The 12,875-nt window shown below is 40.7% G+C and overlaps 1 protein-coding gene across 4 annotated transcripts in view; it reads right to left on the reverse strand.

The window, feature by feature from the left end:
• The window catches only part of rptor (regulatory associated protein of MTOR, complex 1), a 195,400-nt gene that overhangs the window by 99,040 nt on the left and 83,485 nt on the right, over positions 1–12,875 (reverse strand). The gene's annotated exons all lie outside the window — the stretch shown is intronic.

Here is a 12,875-nt window from a genome sequence, read left to right on the forward strand (position 1 = left end):
AAGGCAGGTATGCACGTTTGGTTAACTGGAAATTCTAAACTGGCAGTAGGCGTAAATGGTTGTCTGTCTCCATGTGCTGCCCTTTGACAGCTGGGATTGACACTAGTCCCACCTTCTGTAATTTGGCATATCTCACTGACTACCTTAATGACTAGTTGACAGCCAGTTTTCAGTGAACAGTAGATGGATCAACTGATGGTCCAAATGCTTCTCTCAGGTCTGCTGTCAGATTTCTAGTGGGTTTTTTTCCTTTTAGACACAGTTAATCTATAGTAGTCTTTAAGGACACATAAGCATTTTTCATAGCTTCAATTAAAGACATGAGGACAAATTTATGTGTTTCTGTAACACTCTACAAGTAACAAACATTAAATTTAAAACTGATTCATGATGGAAAACTTGACACAAGTTTTCCATCATGTGTAGAAACAATACTTGTTCATCCCAAGAGTTATGTGCCTTTTTGAAGCTTTAATGATTCATAGGTCAGGGTTACGTAGCTTAACACACCAAAACTTTCCTCTGAAAATAGTCGACCACAAGGACTGGACGGAAAATGAGTGAAATAGCAGCCAATGTCCAAAGAATAACATTGACCCTTCAGAAATTCTGGAGAACTTAAAACAAAATAAAAGTCAAATACAAAAGAATTTGGGTGACTCAAGACTTTCACACAGGACTGTATGTCAAACATTTATCACCAAAGTCAGAAGAACTAATGTTTTTGTCCTTTCGAAAGAATGAATATCTGTGCAGAGGTTCAGGACCACCTATCCAATAATAGTTATTTAATAATGTTTTTCAGTCATCACATCAAAATATTTATCTCTTCCATCCCCAAAGCCACAGTGTTCACTGGCTAAACAGCTCGTCACAAAGAACAACATGAGTTAACATACAGAAGACCCAACTTTGTGAATAAGTCTCAGGGAAAAAAAATCTACTAAAATGTGTAGAAGAAGAGTCTGTACCTGAATTCAAAACCAATTCATAGTTGAAAAAAGCTCCGAGATACAGATCAAACTTTTTTGTTGTCACCACTCTTCAAAGCGGCTGCTGAACTTTGGACTGCACCTAAACTGCAGCCGGTGAAATACATGCTCCTGAAGAAGACAAGCAGGTAAGTTTACTGAAGTACAGAAGGCCAGCAGGGCAGAGATGAAGAGGAAATTGGGGGATTATTACTTACAGAGAGCAAGGCAGCCAAACTTTAATTGGGTTGGTGAATAAGTGAGCGTGTGGGCACGGAGCAGAGAGGGTAGGAGTGGGCATGTACATATTAGATTCTGAGGAGGAAAATGAAGCGCTGCTTGTGTGAAGAAACTACAACGCTGCTCCGAGGGTAGGCGGGTGGTGGAGGAGGAGTGGGACGAGGAGAATGACTCCTGCTGTCTTCCACAGCTCATTACTCCTTCAACCAACTTGCACGTTTCAAGTCAGCAACTTTATCATTCATGTGCTTGAAGGGTTACTGCATGATCTCAAACTTAGATTAGGTTTGAGCTCACGCAGTAACCCTGCTAGGACATGAATGAAATTATTATGCATGAATTTCCATCATGCCATACTGTGGTAGCCAGTGGGTTCACAGTGTAGTGGTTAACACATTCACCTTAACACCAAAGATCCCCACTTAATTACCAGGAGCCATAGAAGTGGAAGCTGGTCCCCAAGCTGGTCCCCAGCTTCAGTAAGTGAGAGAGTTGCATCAGAAAGAGATCTTCCTGATATCCGAAATAAGGAAGCATTCAAAAGTAAAGTAAAGCACACCATATTATTGCAGCCAGCATTAGTATTATCATTAAAATGTATGCTGACACCCTAATGAGGAAAAAGGAAGTAGTGCAGTGCTGACCTGGGAAAATGTAACCTGGGTTATTTTCCGCAGACACACACTAAACATTTCATATGAGAGTAAACAGTTGTTGTCAATGCTAGCAGAGACAAACTAATGTTCTAAAAGAGGACGTCCTTTCACACATTCAATGAAACCATGTTTATTGCTTCTAATAAACACAACACATGAAGCGAGAAGCTCTCGCTGCAGTGGTCGGTTGCTTTGACACAAACACCAGCAACCCTCACATACATGAATTATTGCCCTACAGCGTTTACCAAAGGTCAGCAATTTCATTGTGGAGGTACAATTTACAGATGTTCCCTAAATGCCTCACATGCAGGTAGAGATTTCTAGATTTAGTAGCGAGTAACCAGAAGCATAAAACGATTATATGCTTGAACTGTGGCTCTTGAAAGTTTGTTTCTTGCTCCTTTTTATCTCCCACTCACCCCCTTTTCAGTCACCAAGACTTTGTGTGAGTTGGATCATTAATACTTCATCCAAATATCTCTGGCCCGAGTCCTGAGGCACAATGTTTACTGATTAATTGGCATCTTGCACGAGCAGTTTGGGAAATCTCTGGGATGTTTGGGGCTTTATGACTGGGTCAAAACTGAAAGAAATAGTTGGATACAGCTGCTGTTTCTCTGTTAGAAAAACCGCCTGATTGACCATTTTTGTTGTGTTTACTTCCACCTGTTTCTTGTTTGTTTGGTTTTTAATTTTTGATATCAGAGTTATGTTGTCATATATTATAGTACAATCAGGTAAAGATGCTTTGGGAAGATAATCTTCAAATATATTAGACTTTCAGATTTAATTCAAAACAAACAAACGGTTTCCTTTTCTCATTAGTTAATGTCAACGTTCAGATCTATAGTTGAGGGGTGAGTTAGTGTTTGGTCACTGTGGTAGCTGAAATATTTAGGTTTGAGAGCTGCCAAAGCAGGAGGCCATTGTTAGCCTGAAACAACCAACAGACTTTTCAGAGCCATGCGGTAAAGTTTAGGAGTGACAAACACAGCAATGAGACACGTTTGTTAAAAGGAGGCACTGACGAGCTCAGAAACACCAAAAGGCCTCAAATACCACAGAAAATGATCGCAGATCTCTTTCATTGGTGAAGATAAACCGCTTCACAAAATGCTAAGTCAATAACACATCAAGTGTACGGTTTCATCGTCAAAGTCTACAATCAGAAAAATACCTCAAGATTGAAAACACTGAAGAACAGAAAATATTAGTTTTGTAATTCTGGAGCAAATCAGTTGATGTGATTGTGACCTTAAAACATCCTGTACCATCAGTCAAACAATGGTGGAGGCAGAGTGACAGCATGACTATGTACAGCCTGGCTGCCAATGGAAATGTGTGTCTGGGGTTTTATTAATGATGTGACTGCTGACAGAAGCGGCAGGATGGAGGCTGAAGTGTAAAGTGCAACACTCCCTCTCATTCAGTCAAATGCTGAACAACTGATAGACGGCGCTTCACAGTACAGATGGGTAACGACTTTAAACACACTCGGCACAAAGAGCCTGATAAGGCACAGAAATGAAACGCTCTTCAGTGCAATGCACTTAAACGAGTCGGTCACCTGAAGTTAGCTCAGCTGAGCGTGCACGTATAAATATCAAATGAAATGCCTATGTTTATGTTACTGCCTAAACTACAGAGGCAAGCAGAGGAAAGGGTATTACAGTCATCTAAAAGCTCAACTACAAATTAAAATATTGCCGTTTAAAATGTTGAAACATCATTCTGGTTAGGTGATTAATAGTTCAACTGATAATTAAACTAATAAATACTGAAATGAAATGAGCAAACTGTGAAAAAAATAACTGACCCTAAATTGGCTTGCAGACAAAAATTTAAATTAAATAAAACACACAAACAAACAAAAAACTATGCTATGTCTGGCCTGGGGCAATGCAAAGTAACCTCCCTCAGCAACACTTTGCAGTTTGGGGTTCCTGTTTTCTGCAGAGTTATTGATTCCAAGTGCTGCTTGCGCTGAAAAAAACAACTTAGATTATCCATTATTTTATTTTATAGTTTTAGTTTCACTGAACGTGTGAAACTTATGACATCTAAAAGTGGGAAACCAGGGTGTGAATTATGCATGCCTTAATGTAATGCACTCACATTTGAATAACTTCTTTCTAGTGTTGACCACTCAAAGTGCTTTAGACCTCGAGGTTAACCATACATTTATGTAGCACTTTATTGTATTCACCAGAGAAAACCCGCGCGGGCACAAGGAGAGCATGTGAACTCGACACTGAGCGGGCCCTGCCGGGGCTCAAACCAGGAATCTTCTGCCTGTGTAGCAATAATGCTAATCACTGCACCACTGTGGCTCACAGCTTACATCTGCATACTACATGCAGTGCTTCATGTCCACTGTAATCCCGACTCCACAAGATTAGATCTACTGAGAGTTTTTGTGAATGTTCAGCAATTTTAAGTCCTAGAACAGCAAATCTACCTCGAGTTTCAATGGCGATGTGTTCAGTGTTAAAAGGGCCACTGGTTTGTTTTAACTAGCTTGTTATAATACAGAGGTTTCCTGCATACAGCCACACTGATCTCGGCTTCAGAAAAAACTTCACGTTCTTCCCTCTAATATTACAAATCTCCATTTGGTAACACTTTATTATAAAGTCACACTATTGTGAATTTTAACAAGTTTCCCTTTTAGTGGAGCAGCGCAGACAGACTGTAGCGATGATGTCACATGGAGACAGACCCTGGAACGGCTCCAACAGTGAATAATGGAACAGCAGCGATGGTGATTTTAATGTGGCAGCAGCACGTTTTCTGACTCACAGCTTCACGTCTGACATTCAGATGAACTAATCTGGATATATAGTAATCAGCAGATGTCACCAAATGCTATGTGGACAGACTTGCGCATGTTTGAAGAAACTGATGCAAAATAATGGGATATAAGAAAAACTGTATAAAACTAAATTAAAATAGAAAATAAAATGTCTGATAGTTATAAGATGGAAATAATAGCGTTACTCATCACTACTTAAGCAAAACCCAGCTGAAAAAAAATGGTAGAAACTTTCCAGAATCTCCCAAACCAAGAAATCAGCATAAACATCAACAGAATAACAACATAAAAACTACTGTAAATATATACAAAAGAAAGAATCTCCATTTCCACATGTCTGAACAAACGGACTGTTACAAACCTGGCGTTTACTGACGCCAAAAAAAACCATCAGATCTAGGCAAATCTAGAAAACTTCATAAAAACTGATCTTGGACAGTTATTGTTAAGAGAGTTGTTCATTTACAACAGTAAACACAGCCCGGTCCAGCCTTCACAGGTATAAAGTTACCGTTCGCCTCCCAATTAGCCCCTACCCAATCCTGACCATACTCCTACCCTTTTTAAAAAGGGCCAAACAGAGCATTTGGTGCGTATCAGTTAGATTGATTATTTTCTGTGTTCTGTGGTTTCCAAAACGAGGGAGAACAATTTCATAAAACCAAAAATTACATATTCTGATTGCTTAGAGCAGGGGTGTCGAACTCCAGGCCTCGAGGACCTCCTCAACATGCCTTGAGGTTCTCCAGAGGCCTGGTAATGAGCTAATCATTTGATTCAGGTGTGTTGACCCAGGGTGAGATCTAAAACCTGCAGGACACCGGCCCTCGAGCCCTGGAGTTCAACACCATTGGCTGAGAGTTAGGGATAGAGTTATACTCTGATGACTTAGACTTCAGAGGGTTAAATACATGTCACACAGTAAGTTACAAGTGTATCATGTATTCAGGTTTACAAGACACTGACACAAAATTAGCTGTTACACCTAGGAATGGTCTGGGCACCTTCCTTTGGAGGTTTGTTGGGCATATTCGGCTGAGAGAACTCAGTGAAAGGATTATAAATCTCATCTAGTCTCCCTCAGGGAGAACTGAAAAACTTCCCTATGGAGAAAAGTATGTGGAATACCCTGCTTAGCCTGGTACTGTGAGACATGACTCCAAATAAGTAGAAGAAAATGGATGGACAGGATTAAGGCATGTGCAATGAATCTGCGACTTTCAGGGACCCTGTGGGTCTTGGACAGTTGGCCTCCTTGCCAGGCTGGTACTGTGGACTTGGTCAAAGAAAAAAGATAAGACTGTGCTCATATAAAGAAAGATGAAAATGCTGGTCGGGGCAGCAGTAGCAGGTTATGCAGGTAATTCTTTCTTTTTTTCACCAAAAATATGAAATGCTTTCAGTCAACAACTAGGAATAGGCTGAGCTATCAACCTTTGCTATGGCAGTATTTATGAAGGGGTTTCTGAGGTAAACCTGCTGCTCCCTTCAAGTCCACAGAGGTCCCTGGAAACTAGTATGCAAAGGCATATGCGGCGTTATGTAACTGCTTCCTCTGTAGTTCAATCTACATCAACAGAGAAGAGGGGAAGATGAATGTGTCAACATTTTTACAAGTCATTTACATCTCCCTTATTAAAGCTAAGACTCCAGAATAAGAGCACAGCAGTGCATGTTCATGTGCAAGTTTAATTTTCCCCATTTCGCCTATAGAAGCTGGAAATGGAAGCCGCAGCCACATTTGTACTAAATGAACATAATGCGGCTGTGTCAGGGGAACTCCTGCTGAGTGAAAGGAATCCGAGAAGCGGTCACGTGAACCCTCGCTGCTGCATTTCCATTAAAATCTCATCTGTGTTCGTGCTGGGGACGTTGTACACACCGTTTACAGCAAGCGCACGAAAAATAATGAACCTCTACACGAGAAGGCTTGGGCTGAGAAGCAAGCACGAAACATGCAACCATTAACGCCAACATTAATGCCCATCTGTATTATATGCAAGGGTTCCATTATCGCTCACATACATGAAAAACAGAAGCTCACAGACCAGGTTAGTGTGGACTGAATTACATCTGCATCAGAGTGATTGTTCTGTCTAAATCATCCTTTTCTTCATAAGTGGCCACATGTGGCTATAAAAGAGATTACAGCTATGCTACTTAAAGGCTTTATTGTGCACAGTGGTAATGCTAATGTTAATATAAGGATCTTGAACATCATGATGTTCAGAGGATAATGTTACTTTGGTTTGCATCTTAGAATATTTGGACCACAAAGTTCAGCAGGGATTTATTTATTCTGAAGCATACAAACATACAAACACTGACGCATGTTCAGTGAAATCTAGTTTGGAACTACTAAATGTGGATTCAGTTATATTACACTGGTAAAAACCTTGATAAACTATCAGTAAAGCCGAGGCTTGTTGCTCCCGTTCATCAACACCAAGTGGGGTAAATTAAGCTCGTTGTGCCTAACAGAGGACTAAAACACCAATCCATTGGTCTGTGAGAGCTTTCTGCATCTGGAGACTGTCAGCCCCTCAAATCCAACACCCAAATATTCTTCTTTCCAATCTCCACTAATCCTTTGTTTCACTTTTATCCTCTCCCCGATTGGACTGATGTCCCAGTGACTTCTCCACCAACAAGTATCTCACCTGCTTCAAAAAGCAGTCCAGCCCTGACTGATTTAAAGTGTCTCTTGGTTTCTGTCATTGATGGATGGATAGTTTGTGCTTTGTTGTTCTGATCCTTTAATTCTGTGCAAACCTAAGAAGGCTCATCGTAACTAAAGAGAATTAAAACATTTATTTTTAGACATGCTACTTACAGGTGTATCTGTTTAGAGAGAAATGGTGCAGGTAACTGGAAGAGTGGGTCATATTTCGACAAAGACGATGGGAAGCTGCTAATAACCGACGTAAGTGTCGTATTTATTTTTAGTATACGGGTCTAGTTTAGTATTCTTTAAAAAAAATGGAGATGGTGAAATTTCTCCACAATCTTTACAATAGTTGCAGTTATATTTCCATCTGGACCTTAGCGTGTTGATCGACTGAGAGACCCCATTAGGCTGACTGACACCGCTGACCCCTGAGCCTGTCTTCTAGCACCGTCTTTTTAAAACCGATAAGCATTCTGAGCTCTAATTTAATCCCGTGGTTCTTTTTCTCACCCCCCCCTCCGTGTCCCTGTTGCCTCCCTCTTCATTTTCAGATGCACATCTCTTCCATTCCTCTCCACCCACTGCAGCAGCAGGGAAGTCCCTTGAAGATGGTGCTCCATCAGTAATGATTTTCTGCACAGCTGAGCAATGAAAGGTACACATGCACTCAGTCTGCCTGGCTCTCCCTGCCTGGCTCTCTCGCTCTGTGTAAACCCCATCATCCATCCCTCAATGCATCTCATTAAAGTTTTAAAGCGAAGGTAAGCCGGCACATCAGTGAATACTTCCATCCACCTGCTCCAACCCTGCGAAACTCCACCCCACCCCTTCCTCATTTTCTCCCCGTTTCTTACTCTGGGGCTGTGTGAAATTAAAGAGAAGGCAGCCGGGCATGTCTCTATTTAGAAAACAATAAGCAAACAGGCGAGACAGCACCTAACTGAAGATGGAGCATGAAGAGTGACGGCACTGAGGAAGGGAGGCTGAAGCCCCTTTGAAGCAAGTCAGTTAAGTCTGAGGAGGAGGCTTATGGAGATGTAAGCCATGTTCAATCTGGAAGTTTTCAGTCAAATTGGTATTCTCTACCAAAGTTGGCAGGAGGGCAGTGAACACCAACCATATACCATGTGTGGAATTACTAACGTGTCTGCAAGTTGTGTCCAGACAACAAGACACTATGTGGCTTTAACTACTGCTGAATATCAGCCAAGTGGCCATTAAGGAATAATGGTAATTTCAAAAATAAAGCTTAACAGTAGCAATGACCACTTAAAGCTGGTTACAATTTCCAACTTTACAGCAGAAAGAAACATGTTTGCAGTCTGGTACAAAAACAATGTTGGTCTTCACAGCTCATTTTTCCCAGCAGCAGATCCTTTTCTTCGGCAAAGCATCTTTGGTGAGTTGGAGCTCTCACTCGTGATTTTAGATACAGTGTAGTTCAGACCATCCAAGAAGTTTGTGCTCTTGGATGGTAATGCATTTGTACAGTCTATGGACACATCTTGCTAACCTTGGCTCATAACTCTGCACTCCATTCTCTGGCCAACATGTTTACTTCTGACTCCAGAAAATTAAGATGGCAACAGGCAGAAGGCTGAAGTGGACCATTCGATATATCGCTCTTTGGTTTCTAGGCATAACAGTGGATATGCCCGTCTTTTTGTATAAAGTCTCCCATAATATAATGTCAGACCGAAATTAATCTCAGTTTGAAGCTCCTACGTCACCTCGTTCTCGAGTTATTGCATTCACAAATTTAGGTGTCACACCGCCCACCCACCCATGTCCGGTGGGTTGATATAACACATGGATGACAAAACTGGAAACAGAAACTCAAAGCCACTCAAAACTGCCGCTTTCAGCCAACAGTCTCTGTCAGCTGAAAGCGACTGTGTCTACCTGGTGAACACAGCAGAGATCGATCAATACACACAATCCAAGAGCTCAAACAGTGACTTTTCTTTCTTGACTTTTGCCAACAGACTCTACATACTCATGAACAGAATGTGTTTATAGAGATTAATATAAAAAAGTTATTAGAAAACCCATAAAGTAAAGCTGCATTATATTGTTTATGAACTTATTAGGAAAAATGCATCATTATGAGTTTGCAATAGGACCCATTTTAATACACAGAAAAACCGAACACTACAAATTGATGATGATTGTATCGTTTGATGCATCTTTTGTAGCAGTACAAATGAAATTAAAATATATTGATGTCATTATCGGGTGAATCTGCATTTTGCAATTTTTTTTCCATGTTCAAATAAAGACTGAGTGAATGAATAACTTTAAATTTTCTCTTTCTGATGTTCATGTAAGATTTATGTTAAATGAGCTTATCAAATTCCACTGAGCTAAGTAAGGAAATTTCATATATAGCACATACATAATACATGACCAAATTTCCCCTGGTTCATTACCAACCAACAAGTTAGATTCATTAATACAAACCAGTGAAGGTTGACCTGAGTCTTTAACAGAAGAGATCAGCCCCAACTTTCCCCTGCAGGCCACAGCATCCATTTTTGAAGGCAGAGGGCATTAAAGAACATCTCTGTCAATATTATCCAGCAGCCTTTCAGCAACTTGTTCTCCAAAAGGAGACGTTGGTAAGGGATATCAATATTAATGGCATAATACTGAGACCTCATTATGCTGAAGGTCACGGCTAGATGTGGATTTAGAGAAAGATGAACGAAACTCTTCAACATTTATGGCAGAGAAGAAACATTTATCTAGCTGTAGGACACCTCCTGCAGGCAGCCTGCCATTCTCACTTATACACTTAAAAAAAAAAGTTTCGCATTCCCAGTCGAAAATTTGTTAAATCATCCCTGTGACTTCTAGTGTGTGCAAAGTAGATTCAGCAATTAAAATGCAAGAAACGGTGCAAGTAAGAACTGATTTATGGCACCAAAGGGAGCAGGAACACTGCAGATAGAGACTGTATCTGGGCTGGTAATGCATCAAAGATGAGGCGCTCACCTGAATTTTTCAGGTATCATGTAACAAGAAAACTCCTTTTTGCTTTTACTTTCTCAATCACCATCTCCACACCACGAACAATTTAACCATGAATCCCCGTAACAAAGCACATTTTCGGGAGCCGAGATATGGACATTTATTTTTCTTGTGCAAAAATAGAAAAGAGAACAATGGTAAAGTGCAACTGCATTATACTGCTAACACAACATTAAGTGTTATGACCCCATAAATTTGAGTCTATGCCAAACTTCAACTAGTGACAAAGGCAGTGATGAGCAGTCAGGCGTGCAGCCTTTTAGCCTCCATTTCTAACTGTGGTGTGTGGGACTGTATCTAAGGTTTACACTATTAACTTAGTAATTATGTGGCAGTGCATTTCAGGTCAGTTTATACAGTAGGTAACATAGTGGATTACTTTTAAGAAAGGTATCAAGTAATGATACTGCAAAAAGTACTCCACCCTCTTGTGCACTTCAGTCTTTGAAACCTGAAAGGTTGCACACAAAAGGCAAGATCAAAAGGTGGAATGCAAGACCAACGCATCCATGCTTTTGATTTACACTCATTTTGGTTAAATTTGGGTACAAAAATGACTTTACTCATAATTTAGTAGAGTTACCAACGGTGTCCGATTTTCCTTATTTAAATGGTCCGATATGAGGGATTAAAACCTGGTTACTGAGCCACTGACACATTTGTACATATGGGGAAGTGTGACACCCAGACCCGTCACCTGCAGAGCCTCATTTACCAGTCAGAAATGACAGCTCCCTCAGAGATAATGTGGACTTACTGGGTATAAATGTAAAAAACACAGTATGTGTGTGTCCTGACAGGATATCAGAGCTGATGCAATCACCCCTGCCTCTTTGTGCAAGCCCCCCCACACCACACTGCCCGACACACCAGTGACGGACTGATGTAACCTACATGCCCCCACGGTTCAGCTTGAAGCTCCATCAGTACAGTCCTCTGAATGATGCATCATAGTGCATTTACATCAGGCCACTGTATAAGCCAAGTTTCCCAAATGAACTCATTTCGCCTGAATATTTTTCACCTCTTTTACTGAAGAGTTCTCTGCAGGGATCATCATTTCTGCATCACTGTGGATGATGCCGATCTACATTTTTCATCACAGCTGAATTTTTCTCATCATGGCTGAATACTGAGCAGAAGCTCAGAGGAATGTTTGCTCTCTGCACAGGACAACTTCATATCCTCAAAGTATCCAAGCTGTGACTTGCTAACAAGCATCTGAAATAATTGAAAGACTGACGTACAATTTCCTGCATGTTTAAAAATATATCCATAAACATGGATTAGCCCCTCACGTGCTGTGGGATTTTCAGGCAACCAAATTATTACTCTTGCTAAATACAAAAACACTAAAGGCTTTAAATTAATTGTTAATTTTCTCTGTCAGTTGTTTGTATGTGCCCAATTCCCCTCAAAAAGATTAGTTTCTTTCTGCATTTGCACAAAAGCAGGAATTTGATGTCAACAGGCCTTCCCTGCAGTGCATCATCTGTCAGAAGAGGTTGACTAATTGGCTTACATGATGCCAAACAAGTTAAAGAGGCGCTTGGAAACCAAACATCCATTCTGAGGGAAATTTGGCTTGTAGCCCTGGATCACAACCACAGGCAATCAGACCATTTGTTGGATTGTGATAAAGTGTCTAATAAGGCGATTGAAGTGTTTCTATATATACAGCAGATATCATGCCAGGTCCAAATGCTGCAAAAAGGGGCTGTCAATAGTGCTTTTTCTGATGATGTAATCAAAAGAAGAACTCAAGATATCAGACACGTCAGATTACACAGAAGCCGTTTAATGCAGACATGAATGCAAATATGCCCTAAAAATGTTGCTTGACCTTTGGTGTCCTTGGACACAAAAAGTTTGAAAACCACCACACACAAAAAGACGCAGGGAGACTGGACTGGTGAAGAGCATTCGTAACCGAAAAACATGCTCCATGATGAGCAGCTATTACCCTATTTTTCGGACCATAAGGCGCACCAGATTATAAGGCGCATTAAGTGAAACAAAAAAGACAGATAAGTCAAATTTTACTCAGCTCATTCTTCTTGCTTCCTCCACTTCCGTACCATTGATTCATTAATGTTGAATTCTCTCACAGCTGCTCTATTCCGTTGTTGTTGCAGTATATTAATGAGTAACCTCGTATTTTGGATGGATTGTCTCAGTTGTTCTCCTGACTGACGTTTGGTCCCTTTTCAGCATCCTGCCATGCGATTGCATTTGTCCCTAACCATCGGGAACCCTCACGTTAACTTTTATCAAGTGGAAAAAGGTTAGCGTTCATCCTGCAGCTTCACTGTTTGTCATGCTAACATAGCTGTGTCGCTAGCGACCACGTAGCACATCATTATATACCAGCTAGCCCAACTTCAGCAATCCTACAAACGTAACTGCTGTTTAGTTTTCTATCTTCATTTATGTTGGAAGTGATAGCAGAGCTGTACTTTTTAATTTTTTAAGAAATCTCTCAGTCAGAACATGCT

The sequence above is a fragment of the Perissodus microlepis genome, chromosome 6 (assembly GCF_051167445.1).
Source record: "Perissodus microlepis isolate ML-2025 ecotype Zambia chromosome 6, ASM5116744v1, whole genome shotgun sequence".
In the NCBI taxonomy this organism is placed as follows: Eukaryota; Metazoa; Chordata; class Actinopteri; order Cichliformes; family Cichlidae; genus Perissodus; species Perissodus microlepis.